We start from the raw sequence: 20,415 nt of genomic DNA, 5'->3' as shown, positions 1-20,415 counted from the left end.
ATGTTACCAAATGAAGATGGAAAAATATTCACTGCACCCATACCCTAATTTCAATATTTTAGATTGATTATGATCCATTTCACATAATTTTTGGACGATTTTTTTATCAATTTTGTTGTACTTGTTATGTTGATCTTTTTTCTCAAAGCAAAATTGGTACTGGAGAACAGTTGCGTCCATTTTATGCACTTTTATAAACAATTAAACACTCGTTTCAGTAAGTTACTTATTTTACTTTCAAACCGTGTTTTTTTTATTACATATTATTATTTCACTAATAGGTATTTTATTGAAATTTTACATTTGAAAAACTTGACAAATTTAATGCATCCTTTCCGTTCGACGAAAAAAATCAGAAAATTCAGTTCATGCTCTATTCTTAACATTCCGGGTCAACATAGAAATTAACGTAGGTACCTACTTACGTTAGCTCGTTTCAAACCTTCTAGCAATTTTTTGAAAATTCCAGTTTTTCCAAAAATGTGACGAATTCTGCCGAAATGAATTTTAAAACCTGTAGATAAACGTGTTCGCTGATTACACACTAATTTTCCAAAATTAGTTTTTGCCAGTTCAGAAACGTATATTTTTCAAATTTATAATCATAAAATCAGTAGAGAAATATTCGTTTTCGATCTGGCACAAACCAGTTCTGCAAAAATAGGGTGTAATTATTGGTTTTAAAAAAGTCATCAACGAGAAACAATCGCTTTTATACGCGCGGCGTTGAAGTTCAATCTGGACCATTTTACAGCTTTTTTTCGAAAATCTGGCAGTTCCAAAATATAGCTGGAGATCCTCGAACGGCTGGAGACCATCTTCCAATCGATTCAGAATGTTGAAATTGAAGAACAAAGAAAATTTTAGCTTTTATTAATTTCATTGGACAAAATTTTGTGGGAACTTCAAGTTTGAAAAATCCGCTGTTGGCTCCATGAACAGCTCAAAACGATTAGTAACCGTTCCCTGCGTTAATTTCAAGAGCCGAAATTAGGGTAAACTCCAAATTTCAGATTTCTAGATCAATTTGCTGAATTTCTGATTTTCTCAAAAAGGTATAAAAAAGTGTATCGTATTTGTACTTATAGAACAAGCCATCAGCTATTAGCTGATTGCAAGATAGTTTTGGCATTTGCTTTAAATTGCTTCCATCATATTGGTTGATTGATGGTTGCATCGGATGCTAAATTTGCTTTCAACTAAATATCACCTTGAAGCATGAATCGATTTTTCATTTCTTGACTTTTTTTTTTTATAATTCATTACTAGACCAGCTACTTTTATCAAAGTGAAATCAAATAAATTTCTCGTAAATCAGAACATGCAACTAAATAAAATCATTCGTACATGCACGAATAAAAAAAATATTGAAAATTAAATTCCAAATCAGTCCTGAATTTGGTTTTGATAAACAGTAATTGCTGATTGCCTTTATGTCAAAATACTGTTTGTTGATTGGTAATAAACTGAAAATTCCATAAATTTATTGCTATTTAAAAGTTGCGTAGAAATTTCTGATGGATACAGTGCTAAAATTCTCATCACGGACGAAAACAACTGCTGGTTATTTCTTAGACTTGGACTTGAATAAAAAAATACCGTTCCCAGATTGAAATAACTGAGGAATTTTTCAAAAATTGCGTAAAAAAATACGAAGAATGAAAATCAGAACTGCAGAAAAAGTTAAAAACCAACTTGAGCAGTGGGTGGCAAAGCGAGGGTATACGCATTTATCTGGGATTCATTTGGCAAATTTTCACCTTTTTTATGACAGGTTATGATTGTAAGAGAGTTTTTGCTTCCTGTTGATTGTTCGCTTTTAAATTTTTTTAAAAAAATTTTACACTTGACTTTAAACTTAGCCAATCCAAATAAAAATGATTCGAATTTCTTAGTTTTTCGTCCAAATAATACAAATTCTATTACCTGATCGCTCTTCTACTAATCACATCCCGAATCAGGGAAATGTTCGTTGTTTCCGGCAATTTTGGGGTAGGTAGATAGAATCTTTTTTTCAAACGGATCTGTGTAAGAGCAGAATTATTTTCTGGTGTTCACCTCGCACAAATTTTCAATTTTTATGATCATGAATTTTTTTGTTGCTGAAATGAATCGACACGCATTTCAATCGATTGAGAGAAAAAACCGGTCATGAGGTGGATGTTATTTAATTTTATAAAAAACCTCCAAGTGTTGAATATTTCCTAGCTTCTTTGAAAAATGGGGAAAGTTTCAAAAGTAGCTTGGTGTAGGTACCCAAAATTCCAGGTTCTGAACTGCAGAAGTGCATTTTTCAATTTTGGCTTATTTTTAATCATCTAATTTGGACCAAAAATTGAGAAAAAAATCAAAATTGTACTCAATTGCTTAGAAATATCTAATACTAGTTGAAATTACATTGGTTTTCATCAGAAACTCTTCCCATTCGAGACATCGAATATTAAGTAATTCAATTATTTTTGGATTTCTGTAACTTAACATGTGACTGTATTAGCAGAAGACCCCGAATTGAGCAAACCGTAGCATAATCGTTGTTATTGGAAGTTAAAACCATAATGCTACAAGTATTAGCTAATTGCAAGAAAACTTTTGCTTTCTGTTGATTATTTCCTCTTAAATTTTCTTAAAAGTTGCTTGTAGGTAGCTGGGTACACAAAATTCCAGGTTCTGAACTACAAGAAGTGCATTTTTCAATTTTGGCTTATTTTTAAACATCAAATTTTGGTCAAAAATGGAGAAAAATCAAAATTGTGGCCAACTAACCCTAAAACCTGAAATTTGGTATGAGCCCTATGAGCAGATCAGGAGCCTCTAGTTCATTTTTGAATATTCCAGTCAGCAAAATGTAACCCAATAAAGCTGGAAAAATATTCACCGGATCCATCCCGAATTTCAACATTTTGGGTCGATTGGAAGTGTTTTCAAGCCGTTCTGGACTGGAGCCAGAAGCCATATTTTGGAAATTCCAGGTTTTGAAAAAAGTGCTAAGAAAATCTGTCCAACTTGATTTCAGAACATACAGAAGAGATTAATGCTTTTTAATGACAAAATTGATCCATACTCTAACGAAAATGTAAGTAGGTAAGTAGTTATTTTTATTTTGCAATATCACAATTCGAAACTTGAAAAATTTACTGTGTTCTTTCCGTTTGACGAAAAAAACTGAAATTCAGTTTACGCTCTATTTTTGACATTCCGAGTCAACTAAAAAACAATCTTAGCTCGTTTCGGACTCTCTAGCGATTTTTTGAAAATTCCAGTTTTTCCAAAAATGTGATAAATTCTGCCGAAATGAATTTCACCATTCTGTAGATTAAACGCGTTCGATGAATGTTAATGACCCACTTGACATGATTACACAGCAATTTTCCAAAATTAGTTTTTAACTTCAGAACCGTATATTTTTAAAATTTATAATCGTATTAAAATCAGTGGAAAAAAAATTCGTTTTCGATCTGGCGTTAACAGATTCTGCGAAAATGATAAGTAATGAGTCAAAAAATTCATCAAAAAGCATTAAACGCGTTTATACACGCTGAAGTTCAATCAGGACCGCGGTTTTACAGCACTTTTTGGAAAATCTGGAAGTCCCAAAATATACATAGAGATCCCCGAATGGCTTGAGACCATTTTCCAATCGATTCAGAATGTTGAAATTGAAGCACAAAGAAAATTTTAGTCTTTATTAATTTCATTGGGTAAAATTTTGTGATATCTTCAAGTTTCAAAAATCTGCTGGAGGCTTCATGAACAGCTCAAAACAATTAGGAACCGTTCCCTGTTAACTTTAAGAGCCAAAATTAGAGTAAACACCAAATTTCAACTTTCTAGATCGATTTGATAAATTTTTGATTTTCTTAAAATTTTTATCAAAAATAGAAAAATGCACTTTGGCATCTGAAATTTTGGCTGGAGAAATTTCAATTTCAATTTATTCTATTGCAGCTGACAGCTTTTGCTGTATTTACAATATCAATGTACCAAAAAAAATAAATAATAGATCTACATATTTGGGATACCTTCTTCGTAAGGTGATTTTTTACAGGTCATCCTTTTTTATCACATTAAAAAAAATAATAAAAACTTGAAGAAATTAACCCCAGCATTATATAAAAACATCATCCCTATCCAATTCATATAGGTACAGTACACCAAACACATCAAAAGGCAAGGCGTTACAGGTGGCACGTGAAACTGACGCCTTGATGTTTATTTTATTAATGCGTCTGGTACATATTAGGCTACCTAATGTGGTTTTTTCTCGCTTTCGCTTTTCAAATTCAAACCGTTGAAAAAGTGATTTTTTTCCCATACCGTCGGTTATCTGGCTGCTGCCACCCAAAAGGCTATTTTTTAATTTGAATGTCTCGCACGGTAGCGTGGAAGTGGGTAAAAGAGGGTCGAAGTCAATTATAAACGAATGCATATGCAACGGTCAGGGCCAGGTAGGAAGGTATCTGTCATCATTCAGACTCCATTAAAAACACATCGCACCTTGGCTTTCAATAAGCAGAGGTACGAGTACAATGTACCATGCACTATATGCTGTGTATGGTCATTCATAAAAAATGTTCTCATTTACCACGGTTGTTTTTTTCCACTCGAATCTGACGACTGTGTGTGTGTGTGTGTGTAGAGGGTGTGGAGCTGTCCGTCCAGATGAGTAGCGTGTGATGCGATGTATCGATGCGTCGAGCTGTGCAGAGTCGAATATTAATCGGGTAATTAGATCGAGGGTGCCACAGATAACAGATAAGGGAAAATTTGCTGGAGGGAATGAAAAAAAAAGTATGTTACGTCAAAAGTTTTATTACAATATAAGTATTCATTATAGGTGCACCATAAGTAAGCAAGCTAAATTCTTTAAAGAAACGAACGAATAAATTGAGTAAAGAGGAATGAAGAGGGGTTTGAGCATCTTAATACCTTGTGTACATACACAGATATATTATGTAATGAGTGATACACGTGCAGGGTGGCAGTGGTATATAAATCGAACCACCTTCTTAATACGTTTTTAAAAGGATGCTCCGCCATGCCCCAGGGGCTCGGGGGGGAGGGGAGAGGAGATACACAGGGGTAAACTCATTAAGAAGTATAAAGAAAAAGTATATTACGTATATACAGACAGATGATGGCTGCTGCGTTTTCTTTATATTTATACAGCGATATTCGTCGTCGTGTGCGTATATTACTCGTATAATTTCGCTTCTATGCTATAACGATAATACTCGTACACACCGCCGACGTGAAAAACATGAAGAAACAGAAGAAGAAGAAGAAGAAAGTGTTGCAAGAGGTGGCATGTAAGCTGGGGCAGCTCGCGAGGAAATACCATAGTGTATTTCCCTTTTTGGTGAAATTTTCATCGTGTTGGGCGGATTAAGCGCATTTTACCTTTCAATATTTCTTCTTCGTCTTCTCCACCTTTCGTCCTTGTCGGTGTAGTCGTTAAAGCGACGGGCTTTTTTAATGAGTTGGCGAAATCTTTTGAAAAAGATGTCATCACTTAAGTTGCCACACCACTGCTGTAACATCCCACCCAGCCATATACTGTAGTACACGATGCAGGGAATAAAAAAGGATAGGAAAACTAGGTATTTTATATACAGGATAACCGTATACAGGGTGTACCAGTCTAATTCCAAAGTTTGAACATCAACTACCTACATTCTGAAAATAATGAATAATTATCATCATTCATCAGATACGAATTTCAATGGCAAGTTTTTTTTTTGAAACTCTCTCGAAGGAAGTTCGGTTATTCTACAATGTCAAGGAGTGAAGCCAGGGAGACGAGCGTCTAATGTTAGATTTAGGTTAATGGCAAAAATTTTGATTTTTCATCACTTTTTTCACTCTATAAATTTGAAACAGTCAAATTTCACTGCTTAGCGGTCACGACATTTTGCCTTTTTAAAAGCAGTAGTTTTTTACTGCAAAACAGTGAAAAACTACTGCTTTTAAAGAAGCAAAATGTCGTGACTGCTAAGCAGTGAAATTTGACTGTTTCAAATTTAGAGAGTGGGATAGAAATAGCCCTCTATCTAGCGAATAGTTACCAATACCTCGCCTCTGTACATATTTTCCCTGCACTCCTGCACTGAGAAAAAATTGTACTTATAGTAGGTATAAATTATCATAATTAATTATAGTAAATGTGCTCCAGTTTTGGCATTATAGTCGAAATTACTATAACTATAGTAAATGAAAATATACTATAATTATGGTAATATTTACTATATTATAGTATTTTTTATCATAATTATACTTAGTATTTCATTTACTATATACTTAGTAATAGTAATTTTGACTCAGTAAGTATAAGCCTAATACCAAAACTGGAGCAAGTTTACTATAAATTTACTGTAATTTATACTATACATTTTTCTCAGTGTGGCAGTCCACTTATAACCTTTGTATGATAATTACAAGTAAACAAAGCAAGTACACGTGTAAACAAAGCAAGTAAGCTTTGTAAGCGTTTTCAGAAAATCCTAGTCCTTTTGATATTTCATTGGGTGAAAGATTTACTCTTCAGCATCAAATTATCGATACATTTTAGCATAACTGGAAATCCAGTTACCTTGCTCAATTACAAACACGCCTGAAGTGGAAAAAAGAAGAACCAAATCTCTTGATTGTAGACGTCCTCAATCATCATCCTGAAAGAGAACCTGTCGCCATGTTCATGGCCACTTGGCCGCATCGTCAAAGGTAAACCGGATGCCAAAGACTGCTTATGTAAAGTTGGGGTCAAGGCTAAGGGATCCATATTCCAAAGAGGCGTTCAAGAACTTGTTAAGCTTCTAGTAGAACCTATTAGTTCTCAAGAATAATTGTAAATAATCCCGAAATTGTTCTGGCATTCTAAATGATCGAAATTATACTCGCTCATAGTAAATATTCCTGTAATTTGCAATTGCATTTGCTCCATGTAAATAGTATGTACATTTATTAGGTACTACTCAATTGCACATTAGCTATATGTATTTGTATCTTGTGAGACCAGAGATGTAACGATTCCCGATTATAATCAATTATTTGGGTCTGAATAAATAGTCGGGACACCATCGATTAATCGACTGGTTAATCGGATCATAGAACTACCTACATTGTACTAATATTTTAGGCTGTTTGATTGGTCAATGGTTAAGGTGCAACGGGTCAAGGTACCGGACGTCCCTGTCCCTCATGACACCATGTTGTGCTATGTTTATTTGACCAATTTAATCGGTTGATTAATCAACGATTGTGCTCGATTATTTGAGAAAAATAGTCGATGTAGCATTGATTATAATGGATTCCATCTCTGTATGAGACCCTGGTCTTCCTAGGGGAGCTCTGTTAGGATAGAAAGAAATAGCGCTATCTAGCAAATAGTTACCAATATCTTGCCTTAAGTACATATTTTCTCTGCAATCGAAGCTGAGCAATGGCTGAGTCCACTTTACATTTGTAAGCGTTTTTGTTCCTTTTTTTATGAGTTTTCTCACAAAACTAGTTTCATGGTACTTTTTAGGCATTGAAGCGTACTTTGGGTAAAACTAATGATCATCAAAATTAGACATCATGGTTACTTCAATCACAAAGCTTTATAAGTAGGTAAGTATTCTTTTTTTTTTTTTTAGCTACCTAATCCAATGATGATGATTGCATTGACTTAGTAAAAAGGGCCAAATCAAACAATTAGATTTAACTCTTCGAAAAGACGTGAAAATAACGTTTTAACGATTTCAACGTAGTAGAAATGTCAGTTGAAAGTTACAGGAAAAATCATATGAAAAATTATCAAGTACTTGCTAGTGTGTTTCAAATGTAAATTCTTCAAATTATTTGAAAAAATATGCATAAACGCCTTTTTAGGGGTGCCTAAAGTGGAGGGCTCTAAAATAAGGGTTCAAAATTACGAATATGCAGGGAGCTTAATTAAACTTTTTCATTTGGATGATTGAATATATACCTCAAAACGTTACGTTTGGCGCAAATTGCAGGTTTCTAGTTTTCCAGGGGTTCCCAAAATATCGAAATTGCAAAAAATTGGAAAATTGGATTTTTGAGTACCAGCGCAAAATTTTATTGAGCTGAAAATTTGGTAAGATGGACGTCTTTCAGATATTAATTAACTGTAAAAAGCTTTTTAGCGGGGCTCAAAGGGGTAGTTCCAAAATTCTGGTTCCAAAATGTTCAAAAAATCAAAACCTCTCAATTTCTGCCCTCGAGGGTCAAAAATAGAAAAATCATCTCGCATGACGTTTATAAGGTTCAAACAGATATATTACGCTGAAAAACTTTTTGAAAATAATAGTCAGTGGTTCCTAAAATTATTTCTTTATTCGCAACTTTGGGAACCCCTGGAGTCCAAAAAGTGGTCATTTTGGGTCAACCAACCACAGATTTGTATTTGGTATATTTATTACAACATTTTAAGAAAGGTCGAGTCGATAACTGTCCGGGCCCAAAAAATGGCCTTATCGATACTCCTCCTTTGCGTAAGTATTTTTTTTTTTTTTTTTTTTAAATACCTACCTAATTTAAATAATGAATTTAGTAGATAGCGTAATAGAAAGGGGCGAGCGGATAAATTCTCTTTTTTTTTCTAGGAGACAAACATGTAAATTGAAACGGGATTGTACATAATAGAGACCCCAATCTCAGTTTTCTTTCGAAACGAGTGTACCTAGATAATTTTTGTGCCCATAAGAACTTGAGATTTCTTTATCACTAATTTAAAGTTTCAACATTTTGTTCTGTAGATACAACCTGTAATGGATGATAACGCCGAACTAACCCGATTGAGGATGGTCATGGCCATGACCGTAAGAAGGACAAAGCGTCTGTAAGAAAAAAATGAGAAAATATGTCTACTCGAAACTGCTCAAATGGTTGAAAATAAAAGAATCGTGAACTAGAAGCAATTCATGCCTCTAAAAACGAGCGAATTGAAAAACCAAAATCAAAAAATTGAGAAGCTCAAAAAAGAGAAAAACGAATTTAAATGAGAAACTCAAGGAGGACCAGAAGGAATTACGCCTATATCAAGTATGTAGGATTTTTTTATAGATATTTTAACCAGTGAATTCACATACTGCCTTTAGTTACTTAAAATGTAAGTTTATATTTTGGGGTACCTATTCCGTAATATTTTCCAACAAAAATATGATGTCATTTTTTCGTCAAAAAGAACAAAATTAGGGGGTAAGACCATTAAGAGTAAAAAAAATGCAACCTGAATCACCCTAATGAGTTGCATATGCAACCCAATCAAGGCAGAAGTTTGATAGATATTAAATTGTGTTTTTCATATTCATATGTATGTTTGAGAAAGAACCATGCATACATACCTATTGAAATGATGCTAAAAATGATTTATTTTTGAGTACCTTTTTGAAGAAAATAATACTTATCATTTGTAAGTAGTGTAATAAGTTTGTTTATAATGAAAATTTATAAAGTCGGTTTTGCAATCAATTTTCAGAAATTAGGTAGCTATCTGACTGAATTTAAAAATTTTAGGACACTAATATTGGGTATAGTTACAATTATGCCCTTAGTATCGTGACCAAACTCTTTTTTTCTTTTGGAAACTTCATTTCCGTGCGACTTTACAAATTTCAAAATCGCACAGAAATTCATCTTGAAAAAGGAGCTTTGTCATCATAACTTTCACAGCATAATTCCACACAATAAGGTACATTCGAAAATTATCAAATTCTGCCACACAGTCTTTTCGAAAATTATGGTACATAGAAACCAAAGAGCCAGCTAGGTAACGACATTCCAGTTCGTATTAAGAATTTTAGCCACAGCATTCCCAGAAATGAAATTTTCAAAAAAACGGCTCTTTCACAATATTCAGGGCGTTATTCTACACAACGTACGAGTCCAAAAATCATCAAGTTCTATCGGATGATTTTTGAAAATTCTGGAAAAAAAACCGAACAGGTACTGACAGCTTGTTTCCGACTTGAGTGTAGCCATCGACTCCACATTGATGTAAAACGAGTCCAGTGTTTATCCGCAGATCAAACTGAGAAAATTGAACTATCTCATGCCCTGTCTACTTGAATTAAAAAACCCTCACTTTTGGGAGCCTCAACTCCAACCCCCTGCCAATTGAGATTCACAGATTTCGCTGATAGCTCATTCGACGCAGAATTAGCATGGTGACGATTAATACACTACATCGCTATTTTACCGCTCAAATCAGTATTTCTGGTCTCGGCAAAAATCCAATTTGGGAGCTAAGATCCACAATGGAGGTCAGCGCACCCTAGAGGTGAAGCCATGGTACACGTCATTCACAAGATAAATTACCAACTCAATAAATTCCAAAGGCGAGATGTTTTTCTTTTTTTTTTACCTAACCCTCTCGAAGGAAATTCGGTTATTCTACAATGTCAAAGATTGAAGCCAGGGAGACCTGAAATGATAAATACTTGGTTTTTCGTGGTTAGAGCGCCTAAAGCCTACATTTCGAAATTGAATGTCAGTTTTATGTGGATCGCAAAAATTTTGACTTTTCACCAATTTCATGGTACATATCTACTTTTAAAGAATTGAAATCTACTTTGGCTGAAACTAATGATAATGAACATAACAATCACTAATCACTGAATGAGGCGTTCTTGGCAAACTATAGGAACATCTAAAATACGGCTGAAGCCTCTGGATTGACTCAAAACCACCTCTAATCGATTCAAAATGTTGAAACTCTAAATTATGTAGTAGGTATAACATCAAATTTTGGCTTCCTATGTATAAGTAAATTTGATAAAATTTAGATTTTTTCCAATTTTTGGTTCGACTTTGATTTTTGAAAATTCATGAAAAATCGAAAAATGCATTTTCAGCTACAGAAATATTATTGTACGGTGATGTATTCTTGCATGATGTTTGAGATGAGAAAATGACGCAGCAATATTCAGCATCTCCTGTGTAGAGCTTATTCGATGCATTAGGATAAATGGAGTCATTTTAAATCAAGTATTAAGTGAATACTATACACATTGATAGATACTGCTTATATCCAGAAATTAATGGAACTAATAAAAATTGGAAAATAGTAAGTTGTTTTTCTGGAACTGAAGCTGTATGAATATCGTCGATCAATATTACGAACGCAAAGTTAGTAGATCTAGATACCGAAATAAGTTACTCTTTCCAGTATTATAACATGTCTGCGTTTTATAGTCTGGAATCTGAAAAAGACATTTCAGATTTCAAATTAGAAATTACATGAGCGGTTTGATTCAATACATAAACTCACTAATTTCTATTCAGAGTTTGAAAGCAAATTGTCCCTTAAAGTAGTTATCTAATTTTAAAAAATATAATTAATCGACTTCGCTTCAGTGTATTTTTTTGGGGGGGGGGGGTTGAGAAGAATCAATGGATTATTAGGTAGTGCTTTTTGGATGTTTTGGCAAAAAAATCATAAATTTCTTAGCAATATTTTGGAAAAAATTACGACCATTTTATTATTTTATCAAAAAACCACTTCCTGAGAATTTTGATGAGAAAATATCACAATTTTGACGCTCTCTGATAATTTTGATAAACGGGAATTTTTTGACAATTCTAGCAAGAACATATTTTTTTTCAGCAATCTTGGCAATTAAGAGCAGAACTGTTCAACAATTTCAGCAAAAATTGTACCCTTTTAGTAATTTTACCAGAAATGGTCATTTTTTAAAAATGTTTACAAAACTAACAAAAATGACAAAAATGAACACTTTTTCACAATTGTGCCAAAATGAGCACTTCTTGACTATTATATCAAAAATCGACGCTTTTTAACAACTTTTCCAAAAATTAACTTTTTTTGACTTGGACGAATTTGGCAAAAAAAAAACAGAACCTTATACTTGAAGCAATTTAGCAAAAACCAAGACTTTTGTTCGATAATTTTGAAACAAAAAGAGGACTTTTTGAACGCGATAGTAAATTTTTTTGGATGTTTGGGGTGGGGAGGGAGCACAAAAAATGATTGACTTACAACTTTCAAGAATAATTGGCGTGCCTTTAAAAAAGAAGTGACCAAAAAAGGTCTGATTTTATCTCACAGAAAAAATCATAGTGCTAACGTCTTCTTTTATCAATGAAAAATGTCGTGCCAACCAATATTCCGATATAATTATAGACATAAATTTCCCTTGTAACCTGACTGCAAGAAGATTTTCACTTTTCTTGTTTCCAACGTTCAAAGTTTTCCGGAAATTCCCCATTTTTTGAATGAATTATTGAATAAATGATAATTCATTGTTCTCCTCAACGAAATTCAATTCGAAAATTGAAAATAAAAACGATTTTTTTTAAAAAATTCCATCTGTTTGAAGACCCATATACTTTTTTTGAGTACCTACCTAATTTTCAACTCAAAATCAAGGTCTCCAACAAATTTCGTCAAAATCTCCATTTTTTTTTTCGATGCACCCTAAATTACTTATAGTTAAGTAGGTACGTAGGAAGAATATTTATACCTACTATTACACTTTTAAATTTTCGAAATGACTTATCAATCCATCAAATAAAATCAAGCAGTATAAACACCCCGATTAAAAACAACCTCCAGTTCCTGTTTCCTGATCACACCACCGCTGAAATATAGGTAATGCAAATATTTGACGGGACACCCTGTATACTCGTGCAAAAATATACACTAAAAAGAGTGAGAGAAAATAGAAGAAAACGACGAAGGTGAGGATGCATGCGGTGAACGTGGTAATATAGTAAGGAAGAGGAGAGGCTGGTGATGCGTTGCGTGGAGCGGCGGTTTCATCCTTTTATACATCGTTTCACACTTTTATTGGTGTTTTAGAAGATACACTTCATTAATAATCCCAACGGAAAAGCTTCTCATCTAACGAAAATTATCATGTGATATTTACCCAGAAAAAAAGTCAGGGTTTCTTAACGTTTTTAACTCGGATACCACCTTCGATGCTGATGCAGCTTTACTACATACAGTATATCTAATGAGCTAATTAATTATTAGCTTCAAGGTGCGTTATGCATGAACCAATAGTGCATAATTATAAAAGTGACTCATCAGTCATCAATGAAGTCGTAGCAGAAGCAGGAGTAAATTCTAATTTTCTCATTTATGATTCAGTTGAGATTAAGTTTTTTTTGTTCATCAAATCTAGACAAAACGTTATTATAGTAGAGGCCACATGTCGACCAACCTGAGTAGTGTGGAAAAAATAATCTACTAGAGAGTAAGCAATCTTCATTCTTTTAAATATTCTAAACCATGAAAATATTTTAAAGCTGGACAATGAACACTACGAGTATATTTCACATTAGAAAACACTTTCACATAATAAAATTGATCCTCTACATCTTCCTTCGCGATAAAATTCCAAACTGCTCGAGCCAACTGCAATTTTGAGCCCCCCTAACTTCGAGCCATTAATTCGTTATCCGCCCGCGAAACGAAGAAATTCGCGAGTTGAAAACCATTCGTTTATTTTCTTTACGTTTTGCGATGTGTTTTTGTTGCTGTCAAAATATTCCATCAAGCATTTGAAAGATGTGGTATATATGTGTATACGTATATCTAATACGTATACTTTATTTTGAAATTTCCTTCGACGTGTAGGTATTCATCCCTTATTTCTTAATGCCCCCCACGTTCTTCTTTTTGCGTTGATGCAAATTGGTAGATTTTTGTAAATGTTTTTAGTAAGTATAAGTATGCAGTGCACTTGATGGTTGTTTTGCGAACGAATATAGATGGGATATTGTGCTGCATATCTTGATGTGTAAATATTAATCTACGTATATGTAGATTTTAGGTGGCTTATTGTGCAGTGTGTAGGAGCTGGTGAGTAAGTTTATTCAATAACTGTAAATGACTTGGTGAATGCTTTGTTTTTTCAAAAATAAGTACGCTGAGGTAGATTCACTTTAAAAAATGTAGAAATGAGAAGAGTAAAATACAGGCTCTATTCATAAGTTGTTAGACATGTTCGATGACGTTTGAGTAAGTTACGAATTTAAACTATCAATGATTTGATTTGACATTAATCCATCAACTTGGTTATGTTACTCACTTATATACCTACTTACTGTTGAAATTCCATCATTTTCCCTTTGAAAAGGTCAAAATTACCTACGTCAATCTTACATTTTGAGCTTTTCTCCCTCCCCCAACCATTCATTTTTAATGAACACCATTTCAAAATTGAAAAATCAATTTTTAAAAATTCCATAATTTTTTTTTACATATTTTCAATACCTACTTCCTCAAAAATAAGCTGTTGGTAGCATCTAAAATTTCATAGGTATCTCAAAATTTAAATTTGACTCATTTCTAAAAAAAAAAAAAAAAAAAAAAAAAACAGAGAACCTTCACAACTCTGATTCAAAACCAAATTGTGAGCTATCAAAGTTGATTTTTTTTTAAAGGGCAAAACGCGCATTTCAGGTTGCATACATGCACCATGTGAATCGTAGGCTAAACCTTACAAGTATAGCTGTAAACAATGCTGTTCACTTCTACTTTTCGGCTCGTTGAGTCAATTTTCTCAAGGAAGACTTTCGCGGATTTCAAAATCTGTAGTACCGTTGGAAAGGGGACTAAATTCTCTACAATTCTGAGCCATAAAATAATGGGGTCCTCGAGATGGTTTAAAAGTTCTGCCCCCTCAAAGTGCAAAGTTGACTGAACAATAAGTTGAATTTTGCTACCTTTTTAGTTCGTCAAGTCAATTTTCTCCAGGAAGACCTTTGAGGATTTCAAAAAATTTAGTACCATTGGAAAGAGGACAAAATTCTCAACAGTTTGGAACCATAAAATAATGGGGTCCTCGAGATGGTTTAAAAGTTCTGCTCCCCCAAAGTGCAAAGTTGACAGAACAATAAGTTGAATTTTGCTACCTTTTTAGTTCGTCAAGTCAATTTTCTCCAGGAAGACCTTTGAGGATTTCAAAAAATTTAGTACCATTGGAAAGAGGACAAAATTCTCTACAATTTGGAACCATAAAATAATGGGGTCCTCGAGATGGTTTAAAAGTTCTGCCCCCTCAAAGTGCAAAGTGGACAGAACAATATGTTAAATTGGCTACCTTTTCCGGCTCGTTAAGTCAATTTCCTCAAGGAAGACTTTTGCGGATTTCAAAAATTTTAGTACCGTTGGAAAGAGGACAAAATTCTCTACAATTTAAAGCCATAAAAAAATAGCCAATGTAAGAGGTAATAATGACTTAAAGCATGATGGGATTGTACCATAATTTATTGCTACAGGCACACGCATCATTGCTGTTGTGTTGTTTCCTAGAAATATTCTTTAAAGTCTTTCTACGAAATACTTACCAGAATACCTCAAATGCTCGGCTAGGGCGTGAGGTAGGAAAGGTTGACATTACACTCTTAACAAGATGTTCACACTCACCATAAATAACTACAGTTATACACAAAGAAATATATAATGAGCATGAGTTTAACAACACTTTACATGACTTATTCAATTAACACACGTTGGTATACATGAAAGGGGTTAACATGACAAATGGTTACTTACATTTACATACGTCGATGTAGAATAAGTGTCAACTCAATGCACCTTTCGCACATTGGCGAGGTTTCATTCGCACATTGGCGAGGGGGTGGTCATAAGGTATCCCTCACCGGAGATTCCCGTACGTTCGTCGACGTATTCTAACCGTGATGGCGGCGAGTAGATCATCAATCCTTCTCGCCTCACTCCGACGACATCGTGAGCGCATCGACCTTAATGAATAAGTAACCTAATTAAAACTAATTGAAATAATTAACACCAATTAAAAACCCTAAAAAAACCATAACAATAATAATGAAGCAGAGTGAGTGAAACCGAAACCTAAACCGATATAATTTATTTCGGTTTTTTTCGGTTTTCAGTTTGGGTTTTTTCAGTTTTTTCAATTTTTTGGGGGGGATTTTTTCACATTTTCGACTTTTGAAACTCGAAATCCGGGGAAATTGATAAATTTAATGAACCTATCAAATTGGGTCCTTGGTTGTTGTTGTTGACTTGTTGCTTTTTGGGTTGTTAAATCGCTTTGTGTTTTGAGATTGAGAAATTTTGAAGAAATTTTTAAAAAATGCGTAAACCGAAAAAACCAAAAACCGAAACCAAAACCAAAATTTTTGTAAATAAAACCCAAACCCAAACCGAAACAAAAACCGAAAAATGTAAACGAAAAAATTGGAGTGAAACCGTAACCTTAATAAAAATAATTAAGGTTAGCACCCCTGTAGAAAAGTCAAATCCTCAAAATAATATCTGTCATTTTTCCATCAGCCTGAAGCCTCCGGCAAAATCTGACTTTTCTCCATGAATTTCAAATCGCTCCAAAAAGCGGTTCTGTCAATTTCAGCAGCTACATAAAAGTTTCAATATCCTGCCATGAGCACGACACATTCCAAATCGATTGGGTAAATTGCAAATTGAAGGCATATATAACGAGTTAAAATGTGTAAGTATTTTCAACAAATAAAGAATCCCAAATTTCAAAAAATTCCAAAATCATCAATTTTCGCAAAAAATGTGAAAAATGTGCCCTTGATTTATACTATGAGATGATGGAGCAACTCCAAGGGTTAGAAAAAAATTCAAAAAAGTAGAAAAAATTGATAATTTTGGAATTTTTTTTTGAAATATTTGAGATTTTGCGCCATCTTGTAAAAAAAATACACTTTTCAACTTGTCATCCTCGGATTAACGATTCACGTGCTTTAACCGTTTCGAAATCTCGAACTCGAGACAGGATTATAGACACTGTACCTGCGGGAAGACAACGAACTGGCAGCCATCTTGGCTGAATTACGTGTGTCATGCCAATTTATCCCGCTGGGTGCTTTTGGCTGCGCTGGTGTCGAATTCTTGAACGAAGTACCATGCGAACTGCGAAGTACAGCGCGCGCAGCCAAGAGCATCACTACCATCCCTCTTCCCCGTTGCCTGCAAACTGACGTACAGCGCAGCCAAAATCACCCAGCGGGAGAAATTGGCATGACACAAGATTTTACTACCGTCCCTTTTCCCCGTTACCTGCAGTTCGGTGTCTTACCCGGAGGGCACAGGTACAGTGTCTATAGACAGGATTAAATTTTCAGGAGCTGAAGTTGATTAGAACGCCTTCTGGAGTTATTTGAAATTACTAGAGAGCAGTCAATTTTTGCCAGTGGCTTCAGGTTGGCTCGAAAATAGTGGAAATTGATCCGAGGCGTCAATTTCAGGGGGTAGAATATACGTTTCGAGTAATTTTTTCAGGAATTGACGATTTTTATTTATTCATTTCACAATTCAGATCTAATAAAAGCGCTTATTACACTTAAGTGAAAAAGTTTGAATTTGCTGCAGTAAGTAATTTTCAATTTTTTTTTTGCACCAATAGTCCCCCCACTTCGCACCTACCTACCAGCTACCCATTCACCTCATACAGCTGTAGGTATACAGGTGAACTCGCTAGAACGATAGGGTATATGAACAACTCGAAGAAATCTTGACATATTTCAAGCACGAGTATTAAAAAGCGAGTTTTTGAAAAAGAAACAGACGACGAGAAAATGTACAAACTATACAGCTCCCTATACAACGTACTATTATATAACTGTCGTATTTAATAACTTTTCTAAATTTTTCCCAGCAAGTTTCGTTAATTTAAAAGTTGCCATTTCGAAAAGTAAATGATTAATTTCATTCTGCCATAGCGCGAACGAGAAGCATACGTATTATATAATACCGTATCAGAAAGTTCAAAAAAGTCGCGAGAGAATATACCATACCATGAATATATTATAAGGAAGTCAAAAAAAAAGGAGAGAGGGAGAGAGTCAGGAAGAGGAAAGAAATCTGTTCGGAAAGATGACGACGATGATAATGAGAATTTGTGGTAAAATGAGGGAAGTGAATGTAGAGGGAAGGGAGTGGAAATCGAGATTCGAGGTGATGTAAGTTACGAGAAAGATTTTTCAAGCGACGTATGATTATTATGTGTATCTGGCTGGTATGATGTATTCCCCTCAGAATAGTACGAAAAAAAAAGAAAAAAAAAGGAGGGAACACAATAAAAAAATGAATGGCAGAAATTTTCAAGTTTTGTAAATTTGAACTGCGTAAAAACAATGTAAATGCGTTCATCATTATTACATATAAAAATACTAATGAGATGTCTCTTTACACTGGTTGCAGATTGGATGATTTCAAAAACTCAAAAATTCGCAATGCAGATAAGCTACTGAATTTATTCAACGGTCAGAACAAGATTAAGAAGATAAGGAAACCTTCTCATAAAAAGTCCTGAGAATTCGAGCCGTCTGAAGCAGCTGATACCAGCAGTGAAGATGATTTATTCAGGTGCATATAACCATCAATGTGGAATGTAGAGAAATTAGTGTTTTTACGTTTCACTCTTTCATTAATTGTAGGTACAATGTTTCATCTACCTGCCTATTTTCATTATTTAAAATTGAAGTTCAACTGTTCAAAAATAATAAATTAGAGTACTTCTTGTTCACTTTATTCATTTCTGTTTTTATAAAATTCGCATTTTATAAAGTAGAAAAATAAGGTAAGTAAATGCATTCTATCTAACCATATACTTAGACTTTTGGTTTTGGGATGAACCATGTGTAGATACATGAAAAATCAATTCTACGGCCCCAAAAAGCCATTTTCAGGCAAGTCTGATTAAGTATGATTTTTCTAGGAAATAGTCGACTAACTACGATAATGAAGTAGTTATTCAATAGATCATTTTTACTGTATTAAATCTTGTAAGCGAGTATTTTCCTTCGAAATACCAGTTTACGTTATTCATTAAAAACTTGATAATGTATACATACAATGACTTTAATTTTTGAGAGAAGCTTAAATTCAAATTTTCTCCATCGATTATCAATTTCCTTCGAAAGCAAAGAGAAAATTATTGAATAAGAATCGAAAACTAAGCATCCTAGATAAAAACTAACATGAAAAATCCCAAATTTTTTGATCAACGTTTGGCCCTCCCACGCCCCTCTGGCTTAAGCTGGCGGTTTTTAAAATTAAAAAAATTTTCACATGTTGAAAAAAAATTGAATTCTATTCCCAGCTTGTAATATGTAGGCACGGTCTTATTAACGCTCACTTCACTATCACGTACAAACGTAAATTATAGTTAAATATTTTAATTCCACTACCTTAAGGAGATGATTAAGGTAAACCCGGGTGAGATGCCGCACCTTCAATTTTGGTATGTTGGCAACACTGATTCGAAAATCCAACAGTGTAGAAACATACCTTATACCCAACTACCTTACATGCAACAAAAATATTCCGCCAACCTAACATAATATGGTGTGTGGAAATCCTTAAGTAAAGTTAAAAAGTGATTAAATTTTTTGAAAAATTAATTTTCATGATTTTTAAAACAAAAATTTTCGTTCAAAATACATTCTGAAATTGGTTTTCAAATAGTCCAATGGAAAGTACATTTAATATAGATTAATTTGAGCTATACAACTTTTTCAATATCAAATGATTTGTGAGATCAATTTACGAAAAAAGAAAAAGTCTCAAAATGGGAGAGATGCCGAACATGTGTGGAGGGAGAGATGGCTTATGAAAATTTCATAGTTATAATAATGCTTTTCATTTTTTCAATGGAATTTTATAAATTTAAGCTCACTAGACACATCCAACACAGAAGACTACTTTTGTGACTTCTGCTCATCTCAAATTTCAAAAAAAAAAATTTCAATACATATTCTAAATTGAGCAAAATATTCTCTAAAAACCACTAAAAAACGTAAAATATGCTCTAAAAACGCAAAATATTCCCTGAAAAATGCCAAAATATGCTTTTATTTATGCTTTTATGGTAAAATATGCTCTAACGAATTAGGCTCATTTTACTTGAAATTTCATGAATCCTGGAGATAATTGAAAAATTCCCTATCCCCTTTGCATACAAAAAATATGGTCCAGCATAAAAATCCGAGCCCTGTATAATCAGTCAAGTACAAATTTCTAAACTTCATTTCTGCCGGTGGTTCAAATACCTATACCCAATTTGAAGAAAAAAATGTGTATCCTTTTTCGACCTATCAACTCGATTAGTTGCAATTTCAGGCACATCAAAATTTTGGAAATGATTTTCAAAAAACAACACGAACTTGAACTGGCGTCTGGCACTTAGGTAGGTATACCTATAGAACAAATTGTGACCGGGTCTGAGACTAGGGGCCACAAGTCGGATTTTTCATTTTCGATTTTTTGGCCATTTTGAAAAGTAGACATCATAAGGAGTCCAATGAGGCCAATCCCATCATCCATGCCATATTTTTCTATCGTACAAGTAGGTACATATTTCATTTATTTAAATCGCAGGATAGAAAAACAAGTTTTTGAGAAAAACATGTTTTTAGAGAAAAAAGCATGAAAAC

General features: G+C 33.8%; 1 long non-coding RNA gene across 1 annotated transcript in view; it reads left to right on the top strand.

The window, feature by feature from the left end:
* LOC135841078 (uncharacterized) overlaps positions 1-18,506 on the top strand; it is a 53,602-nt gene extending 35,096 nt beyond the window's left edge. The window contains exons 2-3 of the long non-coding RNA XR_010557836.1: positions 8,757-9,042; positions 18,182-18,506. This is a non-coding gene — a long non-coding RNA (uncharacterized LOC135841078). The remainder of the gene's footprint in view (positions 1-8,756; positions 9,043-18,181) is intronic.
* Positions 18,507-20,415: the final 1,909 nt, after the last annotated feature.

This window comes from Planococcus citri, chromosome 3 (genome assembly GCF_950023065.1).
Source record: "Planococcus citri chromosome 3, ihPlaCitr1.1, whole genome shotgun sequence".
Lineage (NCBI taxonomy): Eukaryota > Metazoa > Arthropoda > Insecta > Hemiptera > Pseudococcidae > Planococcus > Planococcus citri.
Note: the sequence above shows the minus strand (reverse complement) of the source record. Positions and strands in the feature narration are given on the sequence as shown.